Source organism: Sus scrofa, chromosome 4 (assembly GCF_054392235.1).
Source record: "Sus scrofa isolate SSC_HxYL_T2T_F1_AM1 chromosome 4, Sscrofa_HxYL_maternal_Yorkshire_Landrace_v2.0, whole genome shotgun sequence".
NCBI lineage: Eukaryota > Metazoa > Chordata > Mammalia > Artiodactyla > Suidae > Sus > Sus scrofa.
In genome coordinates, this window is record NC_139386.1 from 70,077,348 (window position 1) to 70,093,267 (window position 15,920).

At 42.8% G+C, this 15,920-nt stretch overlaps 1 protein-coding gene across 22 annotated transcripts in view; it reads right to left on the reverse strand.

Moving 5' to 3' along the window:
• SULF1 (sulfatase 1) overlaps positions 1-15,920 on the reverse strand; it is a 181,128-nt gene that overhangs the window by 143,897 nt on the left and 21,311 nt on the right. For 6 of the 22 annotated variants that reach the window (XM_021089262.2, XM_085022161.1, XM_085022157.1 and 3 more), the window contains exon 2: positions 11,545-11,643. The exons of 13 other annotated variants lie outside the window; for them this stretch is intronic. The gene's annotated coding sequence lies outside the window, so the exon portion shown is untranslated. Of the gene's footprint in view, positions 1-977; positions 1,185-11,544; positions 11,644-15,920 lie in introns of those variants that run through there. 3 more of the 22 variants (XM_021089258.2, XM_085022153.1, XM_085022149.1) reach the window with 1 other exon arrangement.

Consider the following 15,920-nt stretch of genomic DNA (forward strand, 5'->3'; position numbering starts at 1 on the left):
AATCAGTGCCTTAGTTTAATTAATCAAGAGGTAACTGTTCGATATGAGTACCTTTGAATATTTTCTGCAATCACTCTCTCTTGGAGAACCTGCACGTCATTGGCCAAATTCACCTTCTTCAGATGAGAGTGGCTGGCTGCCAGCACTTACAATGGAAGAAAGGAAAAGTGCCATCAGCTACATGTCATCAGTGACTGATCTTTCAGAAGGTGCCCTTTCACACCTTCAAAGGAGGACACCATTAGGAACGGTAGTCTCCCAATGCCATCCAGACTGAGTTTCTTACAATCACTCCAAGAGACTTTGAAGCATTCTGGGTAACTCGGTCCTTTCACAGAAGTTTCCATTTGACTTTCTCTTCATCGAGAGAAAGACTTTCCATGAGTCCATCAGATTCATTTCATATTATTCTCTGACTGAATTGCATAAAGCCAATAAAGAAGAGTTTCTTTTTCACAGTTTACAAAGTGTTCCAAGTTTAAAAGTTGAGTGATGTCTAATTTCAGGTTCTAAGACCCATTTTAAAGGAAAATGTGCAGCATCATAAAATTTTCTAAAGTGACTGCAAGCTATCATTTGATGAGTAGCAAAGTAAGAATTTACAAGTGGTTAAATTTGTTTCTATTCTGCATTTACAATGGTTGAAAAATGTAAGTGACTAAAATCAACTCACTTTGAATAAGAAGAAGCACCCATTTTAAAGCATTAAGTACTTAAGGAAGCAATCTTGCTGCCATAAGTAGCACATCTTCACATATACACTCTCTATATAAATGTGAATATGACATATAAAGTAAAACAGGAAAGAGAAGATATGTAGTACATATACATAATCTCTTAGAAATATAAGTTATAAGACACATTGGCTATAAGAATAAGAAAATACACCCTATTTAACAACCTAAAATTTCCTTTACATTTAGAGTATTTCACTTGCCCATGAAAATATTAAGGCGTTTCCTGTGGTGCTCTCTTACCTCCTCACCAGTGAATAATCTCAGAGGTAATGGGCGTTGATTATGTCAACACAATAGATCTGGAATCTCTTCCTGTTCTGAACTGGCCCTGGTGATTCGGGTGAAACGTGGGCAGCCCCAGGTTCTCTGCTCTGTTCTGGAAGCTTCGCTCTTACAGAGATTGTTGCAGCAGGACCTCCCTGCAGCTGGCCTTCTGCCTCGGGACTCTTCCTCCCACGCCATCCTTACCCTTATCATGTCTCTTTCCATTTCCGGCAGATCAACTCCTCCACCCTCTGTCTTCTGGCACGCCCAGCCCAGTCAGCTCCCTTCTCAGCCTGGGAGTTGGTGAGTTCTAGGAGGACTTTCATAGTCTCTGCTTCCATGTCTCTGATAATATTACAAGTGAGTGTAAGCCTCACACACATCTCCATTTGTAAAATGTGTTCGGGGAAGACTTATAACTGTTGATGCTTATAATGGTGCATGGCACCCTGTTTACATGTGATCGTGAGGCTACAAGTATCTGGCTGTGGTCATGCTGGATTAGACTAATGTCAAAGAACAACATCCTTTCTGTGGTTATTTTGAATCTACTCCTGGGAGCAGCAGACCCTGGAATTAGATGCCTGCATTCCAGGCTTCAGCATCCATTGGCTACGTGACCTTGAGCCAGTTACTTTATTTCTCAATGCCTCAGTAGCCTCCTCTGAAAAAATGAGGATTAAAAATAGCATCTGTCCTATAGGGTTGATGTGAGGATTACACGCAAACATTCGAGTGAAAAAATTTAGAAGAACACTGTCCCGTCATAAGTGCTCAGTAACCGCTGGTAACCATTATTACCAGCGCTGGATTTTTTTTTTTTAAAGCCAGTAAGAAAAAAGACACAACTTCCCCTGCAGTGGTAATGTGCCATCAAAAGACATTTTCATGGAATGAGGCCAGAGTTTTCATTAATTTTGTAAATGAAGACTTTGCTTTGTCATCATTAAAATGATCATGTGGGGGAGAATAATAATTTAAGAGCTCTAGGCTTTTAAAAAACAAAGGCAGGTATTTATACTTGCTTGATAATGTGTATGCATGTGAAAGTCAAATATTTCTGCTGGGCTGAATGAAGTTTTATTTGCTGAGAGAGAGTAAGGTGACTGGATGACTGAGCTGCCCTGCTTCTTAGTTCCACAACTGTGACGCCAGCAGACGGATGGCCTGGATCCTTTCTTCCTTTCTCTGTGCCAACTTGTAATAATTCATTTTCAGTAGTCTTAATACAAGATGTACAATGGACATTTTTATTTATAATATTTCTCTCTCTCTCTTTTTTTTACAGTTTCATTAATGAACCCTGGTTAAAACAAATTTATTCTTTAGTTTCCGCAAGACAGCATCATCTGGCAAATAAAACTAGTGGTTCTAATTTTAACCAATTAATTCAGTTCCACCAATGGGATACTACCGGTTGATGGTTTTGTTTATATTTATTGGCAATTTATTTTGGATTTTCCATTTGGTAAGTGTAATTATATCACTGTGGATTTATAGTTATATAAATATAATTACTTTATACCTAGTTTGGGGGGAATACTTGTTTCAGTAACGGTTTAGTAGATAGTGATGGATATCAGTCCCAGGGCTCAAGTCCATTGCTCAGGCGGACAGGTGCTCCTGGAGAACACCCGTCAGACAGGCTTCCTTGGGGTCTGAGCCATGAGACCTCCAAGCTTTCAATTCTGCTGGAAAAGTTTGCCTTTATTCCCTCCCCATCAGACAATGCTAAGCCCCCTCTAGGATCAGCCAATAACCTTGATTTTCATTTATCTCCCCTCAGAACACCTACAACACTTAAAATCTCAGCCACACGATGCAGCATTTAGTTACAGGGTTTCTGCTGCTGCCTAGACGAAGGAATATTACACTTCTCTGATCAGGTCTTAAGATTCTGGGGTGTGAGGACTGTACCTGCTCTGTCTCCCTTTATGCTCTAATCACGCTGTGGCCCCATAGCTCCCATGCACAGATTGAGCCCCGCTGTACAGGCAGAACCTGAGTCACACCTTGACTCTTGGTTTGTTTGGGAGTTTATTCACGTTTTGGTCAAATCCACCTAATCTGACCCCCTCAAATGGCTCCTGAAGCAGGTCTACATGGGTGGCCCCCAGCCCTACAGGGCCACACGAACCTCAATGGAGCAGGGGACCCAGCTTTGAGTCATGTTGTCCTTCCTTTTTCTTAAGCCCGAACCATAATATTTTCTGCCAGCCATGATTCAGCATAAGACTCAGACATAGGGGGTGTGTGTGTGTGTGTGTTAGGCGAGAGCTCCCATGAGTCTCAGTTTCTCTGTTGGTAAAATAAAAGGTAAGCTTGGAAGACCTCCAAAATCTCTTCTTGTTCTGTAAGATCTTGGCACATATGCCCATTCATTTGACATCAGCATCCACAAGGGCATGCGCCAAAATTTCACCTGCTGATGAGATGTTGGGAAGTTAAGCTTGATGGTTTAAGAGCCGTACTTTAAAAGTTTGGTTTGGCTTCTCCCTCTGTACTAGCGTTACTGCCCTTAGCGCTTAGGAATCCATGCTATAAGGCAAGAAGATGATTGAAATGAACTCTCCCGGCTTTCTCAGTTGTTCAGAAACTGAGCTGCATTTCCTGGCTCTCAAACTTCCTAAACTCATCAGATTTTGCTGCAGAGAAATGTCATTAAAATAGCGGTCATTGGTGGAAAACACTAGCACCATTCATGGCTGGTGAAATGCTGAAAGAGTAACTGATATGTTTAAACTGTGAATTGGAGGCAATTCTTTATGCTGTACATATACATGTGTTTAGATAGATGTGCAAAATAAATGTTGATGTGCCTTAAGCAGCTGTCCTTCCACTGTTTCCTAAAAGTGGCTTTAGCTGTGTTGCAGAAAGGCATTCTGTCTCTGCTCTCTTCACCCTGGAAAGTAATAACCAGTTCCCAACTGCTTTCCCTAAGGAGTTGTTGGAAGGTCCAAAATGTCCTCATTAGAAAACTTCACACTGAACTACACAAATCTTGCCTTGTGGATGGTGCACGCATGTGGGACTATTACTTCATGCACAATGACATGAGACCAGAAAACATGTGAACAGGAAGCCAAACCCAAGAGAGAGTTGGGGCACTTCCAGCTTTCCACAGAGCACAGAAATGAAGCAAAATTCAGCAATATTCTGGACTCAGGTGTCTGGGGGGCCGCACAGCTGCACCCTCCCCACCTTTCAAATACAGCGTCAGAGAGCACAGTGGCTCAGGCTGCACCCAGCCTGGAGTAGATCATTATGTCAGCAAACCCAAAAAGACTGTGAAGTTGTAGCCTTTGCTTATAAAGCCAAGATTTAAATGACTCGAGCAACCTAAAAGCAGAATGGCCAGCACCATAGTTGCAAGCTCAGTATATTCTTCATACTTTCAATTGTGCTAATGGGAATTCCCCCCGATATATCTTGCTCCTTCTTTAAACAATTCACTTTCCCATGATGCAAGCTCATCTTATTCTAAAGTATATATTTGGTGATTATTTTGTATAACTGAGATAGTAATAGCTCCCTTGGGGGACTCTTTTTTATGGGAAGCATTTTAGCAAACATAGAAACCTTATTCCTCTTTTCAAAAACCAAAGTAAATTTCTGAAGCTTGGGGAATTTGAAGTGACCCATCAGAAACTAGATGGAATTCAGATTATAGCCAAATACTATTTTTCTGATGAGTGATAAAACTCCTTATATTTAGAGAGGTGAAAAGAGCTTCTTAAATCTGCTGTTAAATGTGTTGATACAATTTACCTACCAGGAGAAAATGTCATATGACTTTGTGAGACCAGCCTTGAAGGCTGGGGCTAAGCCCCTTCCGTAATAAATGGTATTTGCTCTGAAGTGTTCAGGTGGGGTAAGAGCTCTGAAATACAGGAAATCTGATACAGGCTTTGCCATAGAAGATTAGAAAGGGTGAAAGGATATATAAGAAAACTAAGGTTATCAAGTAATCAGAGCTCAAAGACTTAAAAAGTCACAGCTTCCTGTCTGCTAATCAGATTGTTTTCTATTCATTCTAAATGTTAAAATTCTTCCAGTTGTTATCTTAGGAAAATTCACAAACGTGATGCACCACTCCCTTCCAGCTGCCCACCATTCGAGTCAATGGGTGAACTTCCCGCTCACCCTGAAGGAGGAGGAAGTGTTTGTAGCATAAGTCATGGCCACATAATAAATCACCTCCTTTGCTTTAATGTTAAGTGTCACCTCTATGTGTAACCCTAAAAGACCAGAATTGCCAAAGCAATCCTGAGGAAAAGGAACAAAGTAGGAGGCAAACCCTCCCAAGACTTAAGACAGTACTACAAACCCACAGTAATTAAAACAGCATGGTATTGGCACAAAAACAGATACATGGATCGATGGAACAGAATAGAGAGCTCAGATATAAATCTGCACACCTATGGTCAATTAATCTTTGACAAAGGAGGTAAGAATATACAATGAGGAAAACACAATCTCTTCAGCAAGTGGTACTGGGAAAACTGGACAGCTTCATGAAAATCAATGAGGTTAGAACACACTCTTTCACCATACGCAAAATAACTTCAAAATGGCTTAAAGACGTAAACAACACTATAAAGACACAACACTATAAAACCCCTAGAAGAGAACATAGGAAAATATTCTGTTCATTCTCTGACATAAATCATACCAATGTTTTCTTAGATCAGTCTCCCAAGGCAACAGAAACAAAAGCAAAAAAACCAAATGGGACCTAAAAACTGATAAAGTTTTGTACAACAAATGAAACCATAAACAAAATGAAAAGACAACCTATAGACTGGGAGGAAATATTTGAATATTTGACCGACAGGGCTTAATTTCCAAAATATGCAAACAGTTCAAATAACTCAATAACAAAAAGCAAACAACCCAATCAAAAAATGGGTAGAAGACCTGAACAGACATACAATTTCTCCAAAGAAAACGTACAAATGGCCAATGGACACAGGAAAAAATGCTCAATATTGCTAATTATTAGAGAACCGCAAATCAAAACTATAACTTACACTGGTCAGAATGGCCATCATTAAAAAAGTCTACAAATAACATGTGCTGGAGAGAGTGTGGAGAAAAGGGAACCCTCCTACACTGTTGGTAGGAATGTCAGTTGGTACAGCCACTAAGGAGGCTTCTCAGAAAACTATGAATAGAGTTACCATATCATCTAGCAATCTCACTCCTGGGCATATATCCAGACAAAACTATAATTCAAAAGGATACATGTACCCTATGTTCATAGCAGCACTATTCACAATAGCCAAGGCACAGAAACTACCTAGATAACCATTGACAGATTAAGGGATAAAGATGAGGTACATGTATACAATGGAATATTACTCAGCCATAAAAAAGAATGAAATAATTCCATTTGCAGCAAAACATATGGATGTAGAGGTTGTCACACTAAGTGAAATAAGTCAGAAAGAGAAAGACAAATACCATATGCTATTACTTATATATGGAATCTAAAATATGACACGAATAAGCTTATCTATGAAACAGAAACAGATTCACAGACCTAGGGAACAGACCTGCGGTTGCCAAGGGGGAGGGGGTTAGGGGCGTTTGGGATTAGCAGATAAAAACTATTTTGTATAGAATGGATAAACAACAAGGTCCTATTGTCTTGTTTTGTTTTTCCTGTTTATGGCTGTACCTGTGGCATATGGAAACACCTAGGCTAGGGGTCAAATCGGAGCTGTAGCTGAGGCTTACGCCACAGCCATAGCAAACAGATCCCAGCCCTATCCTAGATCTATGCCACACCTTGTGGCAAAGCTGGACCCTTAACCCACTAAGTGAGGCCAGGGATTGAACCCACATCCTCACAGATGCTATGTCAAGTTCTTAACCTGCTGAGCCACAATGGGAACTCCACAAGGTCTTACTGTGTAACACAGGGAACTATATTCAATATCCTGTGATAAACCATAATGGAAAAGAACACGAAAAAGAACTGCGTATATATGTATAACTGAATCACTCTGCTGTATAGCAGAAATTGACACAACATTGTAAATAACTATACTTCAATAAAAAAATTTCCCCAGAAAACCCATGCAGAAACATGCAGAACAGTAATAAATGAAATTAGACAAAACAAACACAAAAGAAGTTATCTCTTTTTCTAGTCTCAGAGTGGGCCTCCAATACAAGAGAAGTATAAATTCTTCATGACTAAGTGTTCTTTATGGATAAGCATTCGATCTGACCATGAATTTTTTTCCAAGTCTCCAGGAATTTCTAAAGGCTCAGAGGAAGTACGAATTTCTCTTTTTAAAGGTACACATACTTATTGGCAAGACTGCTCTAGAAATTGCCTTCCTGCTAGAAAGTGAGTGGCGGCAACCATACATTTAATAGCAAGGACACTAGATAAAAACTCAGAGCCCCATGGGTCTAGATGCTAACATTTTGGGGGGGAACTGAGCATAATGTGGAAAGCCTGGTTTTTATGTTTCTTCTCTAAATTTTCAAGACAAATCTGGCAATTTTGTACTTTTTCAAAATGACTATCTTAATGTTGTAGTTTATCCTCTCAACCCAAGTTATCCCAACTAACTCCATTATCTTCTATTCCCTGTACCTCTTCTTGTTTTAGAGTATTCCGTTATAGCCGCTCAGTTGTCCAAGCCTATAACGAATATTATGAACATTTCATTTGTCTTCATTCGGTCCCCAGGTTGAGAATGGCCCACCCTCTAAAGACCTGTGGAATCTGTGTCCCATTGTCCACCCACACTGCTCCGGCCCTCAGCTTTTCTCACTTTATCGGACAATAGTCTTTTGATTGGTCTCCTCGTTTACAGCACTGTCACCCCCTAGGTCTTTACCCAATACACATTCCATACTGGATGGTAGGTGATCTATATACGATCTCCCTAACACATAAATCACATCTACTTTCCACCTTCTCAGCCCCAAGCACAGTCCTTCCTTGTCTCTCCACTGACTATAAAGAATAATCTAGGGAGTTCCTGCTGTGGCGCAGTGGTTAACGAATCCGATCAGGAACCATGAGGTTGCAGGTTCGATCCTTGGCCTCGCTCAGTGAGTTAAGGATCTGGCGTTGCCGTGAGCTGTGGTGTAGGTGGCAGACGAGGCTCCAATCTAGCGTTGCTGTGTCTCTGGTGTAGGCCGGCAGCACAGCTCTGATTAGACCCCTAGCCTGGGAACCTCCATATGCCGAGGGAAGCGGCCCTAGGAAAAGGCAAAAAGACAAATCATCATCATCATCATCATCTAGCAGGTGCCGGATCTGGGTGAGGTAAGGACCTTGTGCTACAAGGCTTCCATCATTGAGGTGGGCTTGTGACCAACAAAAAACCTAAATAAACAAAATAGTCTATGACCTAAATAATGTCTTAGTGAAGTAGGTGACTTATATTTCAGCCCAAGCTTTTTATATCAATGTGAATGTATAAAAGAAACTTGCTTTGGATTATGAGCTGGTCCAAAAAGACTCATGAGCATACATTTGCTTTTTTTAAAAATTTTTTTAATTTTTAATTTTTTTTTGTCTTTTTTGCTATTTCTTGGGCCGCTGCCGAGGCACATGGAGGTTTCCAGGCTAGGGGTCACATTGGAGCTGTAGCCACCGGCCGACACCAGAGCCACAGCAACGCTAGAGCCACAGCAACGCGGGATCCGAGCCGCTTCTGCAATCCACATCACAGCTCACGGCAATGCCGGATCGTTAACCCACTGAGCAAGGGCGGGGACCGAACCCACAACCTCATGGTTCCTAGTCGGATTCGTTAACCATTGTGCCACAACGGGAACTCCCTACATTTGCTTTTAACTAGAGTAAGGGGTCCAAACGCCTCAGCATGAAGCACTACAATATCCATGACTGGCCCCCTAACTAAATCTCCAGCCCCCCTGGATTCAACACTCTAGTACCCACTGAAACCAGTTCCCAGTCCCTAGGCTTTCCCATGGGCTCTGCTCTCCAAAACTTCTGGAATGTCTTTCCACATTCCCTGCTGATACTTTAAAACTCATACAATCAACATTTTATCTTTATAAAAGGTCCTTTGACTTTCATTTTTTTTTTGGTCTTTTTAGAGCCACACCTACAGCATATGGAGGATCCCAGGCTAGGGGTGGAATCGGAGCTGTAGCTGCTGGTCTACACCACAGTGACAGCAATGCCAGATGTGAGCCACATCTGCGACCTACATCACACCTCACAGCAACACCAGATCCTTAACCTACTGAACAAGGTCAGGGATCGAACCTGCGTCCTCACGGATACTAGTCGGATTCTTTTCCACTGAGTCACGACGGGAACTCCGGCACCTCTCCTTTTTTCAGATGTTATACGGTAAAGAACATTATCTGCCATTTTGGTCTGTTTTCTCAGAGTATGAACGCTTTCAGGGTAGGGTATTAACCTAATTCATTTTGGTATCACTAGCACAGCATGCAACACGTAGGAGATGCTCAAAAAAATGAAGTCACTGAATCACAGATGAGAAAATAGAGCAAATGAGGAAAGCCCTAAAACTGACTGAAACACTGTTGTCTTCAGAAACTGCTAGATATTTTACGTATATTATTTCCTTTTCAACAATCCTCTCCTTGGGGTAGGGAGTGCTGGTCTCACTTTAGAGATGTGAAACTTGAGGTTGAAAATCTGAAAGATCTTGCTGCTGGTCACATAACCAGGTAATGACAAAACCAAGCCGCAAATTCAGATCCCATCATAGTTTGTGTTATTTCTACCATGACTGAGTATGCCTCCAAGGTTAACACTGACATAATGTGACTGATCTCTGTAACTAAATTAGCTAGAGTATAGAATTTGAGTGTTGACAGCTCACTTTTAAATTTAGGGTAAAAACAACTAGAATCCAGTCTTATTTTCAACTTTAATTATGCCTTAGAATTTCTTGGAAGCCACAGAGAATCTGAAGTGGAAATGTCATTTAAAGGGAATCTTAAAAATAGACATGATTTTATAATGTTTCCCGTTTGTTGAATAAATAATGAATAAATAGCTCTCCTGCATTCTGAAATTTGATATGAAATCTTTCCACTTGGTCTATTTTGGGTATTATGCTATCATGTAAAATACTGAACCCTAAATAGTTACAGCAAATATAAGAGTTTGGGATGATTAAATATATACATTTATATTTAATTAAAAATATATACATACATTTAAGTATTCTGAAATCTTTTATACACACACACACTAGTATATACACATTGCATATGGTTTTCATATCTGTTCATCTAAAGATGAAGGCAATTAATCACATCACTTATGGGAGTTCCCGTGGCGCAGTGGAAATGAATCTGACTAGGAACCATGAGGTGGCGGGTTTGATCCCTGGCCTCGCTCAGTGTGTTAAGGCTCCAGCGTTGCCATGAGCTGTGGCGTAGGTCGCAGACATGGCGCGGGTCTGGCGTTGCTTCGGCTGTGGTGTAGGCCGGCAGCTACAGCTCTGATTCAACCCCTGGCCTGGGAACCTCCATATGCCTCAGCTGCAGCCCTCAAAAGACAGAAAGACCAAAAAAAAAAAAAAAAAAAATCATATCACTTATGGCACTGAAAGCAAGAGGTCTTGCTTTTTTACATTACTGTCAATTTATATATGTCTTAGTTTTCTTACCTGAAAGTAAGATAATAATTTTCTATTTATCATACTGTACCAACTTATAATCATGGTTTTATAAATTCAAAGTGAACAACTACCCTAAACAGACCTTTATTTTCTTGGCTTATTCAATTAGCAAATCATATTTTCTAAGTGTTCAGAAATTGTTTCTTAGTGTTAGCCTAGAGTTTTAAATTCACCTTTTGTTGAAAGACAATTTCCCAAAGCCATAGGCATCACCCTGGAGAAAAATACTCTGTTAATTCAGCATCCTTTACAGAACCATAGTTCAATAACAAAGCTTTGGGTTTTACCAGTGCTTAAGAAGTTCTTGTCCAGTTTCCTTTAATACATACACAGCTATATAGTGAAAAACTTAAGTATCCAAGTGCCCACTGCAGTTACAGTGCTTTGTAAAGTTCACACAAGCCAGCCAGGGTTTCAAGTCTACATCAAAACACGGGACTTATTTCATAGTGTGAAGAAAAACTTCCAACAATTATACTTGCCTGAAATTGTGAGCACGGAAAGCTGAGAAACTGAAGCTCAGAGCTGCAGCATGGTTTGTCCATGCCAAACAAGCCAGGTGGATAACCCAGGCTCCTTTCAAGGTGGAGAAATGTGGATGTGTGGAGAACAGTCAGATGCCACCAGGAAGGACCAAGGTGCAATTTCAGCATCTCCTCTGGGTGCTGTTTTGTTTATAAGTGAATTATCAACAGAAACCTCTTTCCCCTCCTATGAATTTTTAGGAGGGACTCAATTGGGGTAAACTTTGGCCAGAAGCACTTTCCATCCTGAGAGCATCTGAAAGCAGGAACCCATCCTCGGAAATAAGTAAAACGAAATGGACTAGGGCAGTAGGAAAGTTTGTTTCCTTCCTTTTGAAAGAAAAAGCCGAGCATCATACTTACAAAAGCCGCCTTCAAAATCTTCTCTAGAGAACAAGCCCTGGGAACTGGGAGCGTGCCGAGGAGCAGAGATAAGGTGGCAGCGGGACTTCCTTCCTCCTCCTGGGGGCGAGAGTCATTGTCCCTTATCTCCCCGACCTCCGGGGCGCGGGGACGCGGGAAGGCTCGGCCTCTGACCCCCACTGCCCTCCCTGCTGGCCTCGGCGTCTCGGGTTGGGGTTTCCTCTTAGCCGCTCAAGCCTGACACCGGCCCGAGGACGCATTAGGGACCGTCTACGAAGAGCTTGTGAGATGAAGCGGGTTATATAAGCCCGCGTCGTATTATCATCACACACCCCCATAGAACCAAGGCTGCCAGACAAACAAAAGGCAGTTCCAAGAAGGGGAGGAGCGGAGGCAGAAGTTACACTGGGGGTGAATTTCGGGACACTGCTGAACTGGCTGGGGAGAAAAAAAAAAAGGCAACTCAATATGAGCATGCAAACCTCGGCAAACAAACTGAGCTGCAGCTGGCCGGCCGGCGACGCGGGAAGGTTGGGGAGGGAGGAGGTGGGAAGGGGGGGGCAGGGTTTCCAGCGTGCAGTTCCTGCCCCCACCCCCCCAGCACCCGGCACCTGGCACAGTAGCCGCCTGTGGCGGGATGGAGTGGATGAGGAAGATGTGGTTATTTGGAGAGGCAGGCGTTCCAGAGACCAAGTGCTTAGTAAACACGGATGTTTCTTAGGCTCAGACCAGGTGCTTTGGCCTCTTTGCTTTATCCCCGGGCTCTTGCTTTCCTAGCGATGGTTTAGGCAGGGAGTTCCCTGGGCCAGGGCGAAGCCTCTCTTTTAATCCTCTATTTTGAATCTCTGTGGGAGCCAAACACCCAGCCAGAGGGTTCTTTAGGCCACAGTTTGGGTCTGAGAAAGTTCTGGTTCACTCTGAGCACCAGTCCTCCCGGCCCTCCGCAACCTGCTAGCTCCAGTTTTCATTAGATTATTATTTTCCTGCCCCTTTCCCGGCCCTGCTCCCCGACCAGAGAGGCACTTCCTCATCCTGACCTTCCGCTTGTCTCCGCACTCATTTCCCACTTCCCTCCGCCTCCACTCACCTACCCCGGAGCATTTGAATATGAATCATTCTCCAAAGGCGGCCTTTCGGTTCTTTCCTTGCCAGTCCTTATTCACATCCCGCCCCCCCCCACCCCCCGCGCCTGGAATGTCCTCACTCCCTGTTCCTTCCTTCAAAGTGCAGTTCGAATCCCATCTCCCCCCTCCAATTTCTCCAATAGCCTCCCCCTTCTCCCCGTGGACTCTGCTTCTCTATGGCAATTCTTCACGTTTGTCTGGCTTTGTAAGCCTGGGGCCTTGCGTGGCTCTCCGGGTGGCCCACAAGAGACACTTAATGAGTGTGGACTGCATTTAACTGTCAGCCCACCTGATCTCACCTGGCTCATCAGTCTTGGAATGAAAGGGCCACATGTCACCACCAGGGCCTCAGGTGAAGGGGCCACATGTATTGATGTTGTAGCTGTGTGGTAGGCCCTTGAGGGTCTGTGCTCACCTTTCCTTACGGGTATATTGGGAACTTTTTATAAATTAAAAAAAAAAAAAAAAAAAAAAAAAAAAACTTTGTAGAGTGTGGAGAGGGTGGTCTAAAGTTTACTTGAGTCAGGTTTCTTTGGGGTGGGATGTGTGTTGCTGAGGGTGCCGGGCACGCTGGCATCTACTGAGCTCCTCTTCCTGCACAGCAGAAGTCCTAGGTGGACCTTCCTTAATAGCATGCTAAGAAAATTCCCCAAAGGTGAGATTTTTCAGAAATCCCAGACTTCTGGGATGCATTTTATGAGGGAACTCCTCCACTGTGGAAGGAATGCAGACTATCACAACAGCAGCTCAACAGGAGAACAATAGCTTTCCAGTGAATTGTTTTATGATCTGAGTGAAGAACAGAACCAAGCTGTCAGGTACTGATTTTCTGTGGCTTGGTGTTCAAGGGTTCCTAATGACATTCCCCTGTGATTCTTTGGTACAAGCAAGGTGCTTTAAAGGCCATCTGTGGGGGCTGGATCAACCGTGGTGTCATTTCAGAGACTTGGGCTGTGGGGCATGCTCTCCCTGGCACACAGAATGTTCAGTGAATTAGAAGACTGTTGCCGCCTCTGCTAGTTTGGAACAATAAAAACCAATTCGGGTTCTAAAGAGGAATTTTGGCCTTGCGTTCTTGAGGGTTGGGCTTCAGGAAAGACAGAGGTTTGGTTGAAATTGAGTAGTCAAGTATACCATCTTCCCTCATTTTGTTCTGCCCAAGTCAGAGCCGTAACTTTTAGGATCACTGCTATGCATCCCAGTTAGGGTTCAGGTGCTGAAAGATGCTCTGAATGCATTCTTAACACAGCAATTGGCCTAAAATAGAGTTATTTGTAAAAATAATCTCCATTTTACAGATGGGAAAACTGGTCATACAGCTTAGGAAGTGACAGAAATAGGATGTGAATCTCAGTCTCTTTGTCTCGTCTATGATTTTTCCATTCTGCTGAAAACTGGCAGAAACCTCAAATAGTAGCACATCTGCTGGTTTTCAAACTGGGTTCCAAGGAGCACTAGGCTTCCGAGGAAGTGCTTTGAGGGTGGGAGAGGATAGAGAGGGAGCAGATAAGAGGAGGAGACCAAGTCAACTGGGTTTGGGCGCCATTCACTGAATTCAAACAAAGAAGTTTGATTTCCATCTGTTTTATAGAGTGATTTTAGACTTTGCTTAAAATTTTGTTTGCTATGGAAAAAAAATTATTTTGCAACCCTTGGATCTAGTTTAACTTCTTCACTAAAAAGGTACAGAACTTAAGGTCCAGAGAGATTAAATGCCTTAGCCAAGATTTTGTAACAGGCCTAGCGTTAACTTCAGATGTCCAAGTTCTGCCTGAAACCCCGGGCCTCTTGGGTCCTTTATCTTCTCAGCTGTTACATTTCAGGGCAAATGAGGAAGGATCTGACCTACTGTATTTCCTGACAGTATTCTTCTGAAAAACTGAAGACAGGCAATACCCTTCACTTCGGCTAACTAGACCACCTTTTGTCTCTTTGGTTCTAAGTCTAAAGTTGGTGACCATTTCACCTCGTGGCAAATGAAGTCAAGGGAGGAGTTAATATGCAATTTGTCAGGATGATTTAGGCCTCTCATCCTCTTCTCATTCAAATCAAAGCGAATTGCAGAGGATACTTCTGCATGAATCATCTAGCTAATTATATAGCCTTGGCCTGGGAGTAACTCTTGCTAGAAAACAGTTTATGTCCCACGTTTATCAATTCCATCAAAAGGGACTCTTTTCACACAAGACACAGCAGGTGTGGCCAAGATACTCTAAGAGGGCTCGGTATAGCCAAGGGGAAGTGAGCATCCTAGAAGCTGACATAGCTTTTATGGACCACTGGCTTGTAAGGTCTAAGACTTCCCATGCTGCCTTGACATCTTTGAGCCTCATGGGGCCCCACAGGGCCGTGAGTTCCCCTACTTCTATCTCATATGCTCCTACCCAAGAGGGGAAGTCTCCTCCACTGGCTGGTTCCCCTCTGGCAGGACAGCAGCACTCCGACTGGTCCTCATCCTAATAGGTTCCACTTCCCACCCGGCCCAAATCACAAGCCAAATCACATCCTCCCCTGGGAACCAGGGTGCCCCTCATCCTCTTGTTACTACAGAGCCTGCTCTCCACATCCTCTCCTTGTTCACGCTGGTCCTGAATGCAGCCTCTGGGTTGCCCTATGTGGCATGAAGCATTCTCTTCCCCTGGGCTGTTAGTCTATGTGACTGATAAACTGTTCTTGATCCCCTGTGTCCCAAGTTAGAGATCCTGTGTCTGGTCATCCCAGAACCCTAGGGCAGGACTGTCCCTCACCCATGGGGTGAAGAGGAGGCAAACAAAACAATGATGAGATATTAATGCTAATACTAAATGGAATTTTCAGAGAACTAGTGCCAAATATCACATCCTTTGGAGTTGTGCTAAGCATCAGGCTATTTGCAAATAGAAATAAATTTTAACTGAAATTATGTCAGCCGGAACTGACCTTTATTAATTTCAAGGTCCTTGAGCTTTCCCATCTGCTCGTTTTCATTTTTATTGTTCTCACCTGGAGATTTTGGGGAGCAACAGCATTGCTCTCTTTCCTGAGATGGCTTAACTGTAGACTTGCCCAAAGGCAAAGGAATCAAAAGATGGCCCTTCCATTCTTGTCATTTAAATCTTCACTAACTGCATTCTTTCAGGACAGTGTAGCAGAAAGAATTTTTCTCATCTCCACAGACAAGAGCTTGTAATAAACAGATCTTTTTTTTCCATCTGAAACATTCCCATATTGATGTGTTTCCAAATTCTCAGGCCTAGGAACAAAGTCTTCGAT